Raw genomic sequence first — 2,902 nt, 5'->3', positions numbered from 1 at the left:
CTTCCAGTGCACCTTTTTCTTGGACAAAGCATCCTGGCATAATAGAAAAAAATATGGGTCACATCTGCCTTCAGTAAAATAATGAAAAAGAGAAAGTAGTTTGAAAGTACTTTGTTATTGATAAAGCACTCTCATAAATGTATGTTATTCCTATTGTGACAAGTTATCATATTTTTAAATCCTCACCCGTCGATGTGTTTTTATTTTTTAATTGATTTTAGAGAGAGGATGGGGGGGGGGGGAGAAACATCAATGTGAGAGACACATCAATTGGATGCATCCTGCACATGCCCTGACCAAGTCAGGGGATTGAGCCTACAACCTAGGCATGTGCTGTTGACCAGGAATTGAACTCCCAACCTTTGGTGTATAGGTGATTCTCTAATCACTAATGCTGGCCAGGGCAAGAACTGTGTTTTAATCCTCAAATACAATCTATCCCCCCAAAATGTATACACACTTTGAGATTAAAAAGTCAGTGTTTAACATACAGTTCATTTTCAAAATCTAAAAGAATCTACAAAAATTAGTGTGTATACATTTTTGGGGGGGACACCCTATATTTAATGAGTGGATGGTAACTACATGAAAGTTTCCAACAATCAACTGGCAATTCAAGAAGGAGGTTAGGAACATTAATGTTTTGGGAGGGGTAGAGATTACCTGTCACACCCTATGGTAAATCTGAAGTAGAAGCAGGCAAAACCCCTGTATCAGGCAATCTCTTGCTGGCTCCAGAATTGAACCATCTCTCCTTGTGTAGTTATGAATCACTTCTCTGTGCTTTTTTTCCCTGGATTTTTGTTTGTTTGTTAATTGTCACAGAGGATATTTTTTTCCATTGATTTTTAGAGAGTGTGGAATGTGGGAAGGAGGAGTATGGAGGGATGGTGGGAGGGATAGAGAGAGAGAGAGATGTCTATGTGAGAGAGACATATTGATTAGTTGCCTCAGGCACACACCCTACCGGGGATCTTGCCCACAACCCAGTAATCTAATGGAGACCTCCTGGTTCATGGGTTGATGCTCAACCACTGAGCATGGGCTAGATTTAAAAAAACAACAACACTATTTGATATATAACTTGGGTTCAGTATTTATTTCAAATTTCTTACCTTAAAGACCTACTCAGTCTTATTTTTCTGCCTCATCTTTTCTTATTAATCACTGCTTTATTGAGATGTAATCCACATACCATTAACTTCACCCTTCTAAAGTATACAATTTTTAGCATATGCACAAAGTTGTACGTCAATCACCACTATCTAATTCCAGGACATTTTCATCATCCATAACCATTATCAGTTACTCCCCATTCTTCCCTGCTCCATACCCTGGCAACCACTAATCTACCTTTTGTCTCCATGGATTTTCATCTTCTGGGATTTCATATAAATGGAATCACATAATATTTAGCTTTTATGCTGGCTTCTTCACTTAGCATAATATTTTCATGGTTCACCCATGTTGTAGATTTATTAGAACTGCATTCCTTTTTGTGACTAAGTAATATTTCATTATATGAATATGCCATGTTTTACTTATCCATTCATCCATTGATAGATGTTTGGATTATCTCCACTTTTTGGATAGTATGAGTAAAGCTGCTATGAACATTTGTATACAAGTTTTTGTGTACACCTTGGGACTTCTTAAGTATATATTTTTAAATTTATATTAAGAGAAATTTCAGACAGGGGCAGGCTAGAAGGGGTCAATGGGGGAAAAATGGGGACATTTATAATACTTTCAACAAGAAAGATTTTTTTTAAAAAAAGAGAAATTTCAAACATATAGTAAAGTTGAGGAAATAGTGTATTCATACCATAACTTTAAGAACAATTAATTCATATCCAACCTTATATCATTTTTACTGCCACCCTCTTCCCACTACTTCTGGATTAATTTGTGACAGATTCCTGACAGCATATTATCCTATCTAATAATAGACAAACATGGTAATTGACCATACCTTCGCTACGCCTCCCATGGGCTAATCAGGGAGATATGCAAATTAACCCAACCAAGATGGCGGCCGGCAGCCATGCAGCTGAAGCGAGCAGTATGCTCGCTTGCTCCAGTGATGGAGGAAGCCAAGGTTCCCCGCCTGCCGCGGCCCAGCTCTGAGCTCCAAAACAACAAAGTTTCAATTATAGAAGCTAAACAAACCCCAGATACCTGCTTTCAGCCGGTCGTGGCCACAGAGCTGGAGCAAGCAGGAGTGGCTCTCAGCTCCAGTGACTGCAACAAAGTTTCAAATATAGAAGGTAAATAAATCCCAGAATAAAAAAAAAAGCAAAAAAGGAGAGGCTGGGAGCTTCAGTCGCCGGCCAGCCTGAAAACGGCCCTCAGTCCTTCACCCAGACTGGCCAGGCACCCCAGTGGGGACCCCCACCCTAAAGGGGGTGTGGCCAGCCTGAAAACAGCCATCAGCCCCTCATCCAGACTGGCCAGGCACCCCAGTGGGGACACTCACCCTGATGGGGGTGTAACCAGCTGCAAACAGCCATCTGACCCTCACCCAGGCTGGCCAGGCACCCAAGTGGGAACCCCACCCTGATCCAGGACACCATTCAGGGCAAACCAGCCGGCCCCCACCCGTGCACCAGGCCTCTATCCTATATAGTAAAAGGGTAATATGCAAACTGACCCTAACAGCAGAAAGACTGGGAATGACTGGTCACTATGACACACACTGACCACCAGGGGGCAGACGCTCAATACAGGAGCTGCCCTCTGGTGGTCAGTGAGCTCCCACATAGGGGAGCTCTGCTCAGCCACAAGCCAGGCTGATGGCTGCCAGTACAGCGGTGGTGGTGGGAGCCTCTCCTGCCTCCTCAGCAGCGCTAAGGATGTATGACTGCAGCTTAGGTCTGCTCCCCGCTGGCAAGTGGACATCCCC

The sequence above is a fragment of the Myotis brandtii genome, unplaced genomic scaffold (genome assembly GCF_000412655.1).
Source record: "Myotis brandtii unplaced genomic scaffold, ASM41265v1 scaffold398, whole genome shotgun sequence".
Taxonomy (NCBI): domain Eukaryota; kingdom Metazoa; phylum Chordata; class Mammalia; order Chiroptera; family Vespertilionidae; genus Myotis; species Myotis brandtii.
The sequence above is the reverse complement of the archived record's forward strand: the minus strand, read 5'-3'. Positions refer to the sequence as shown.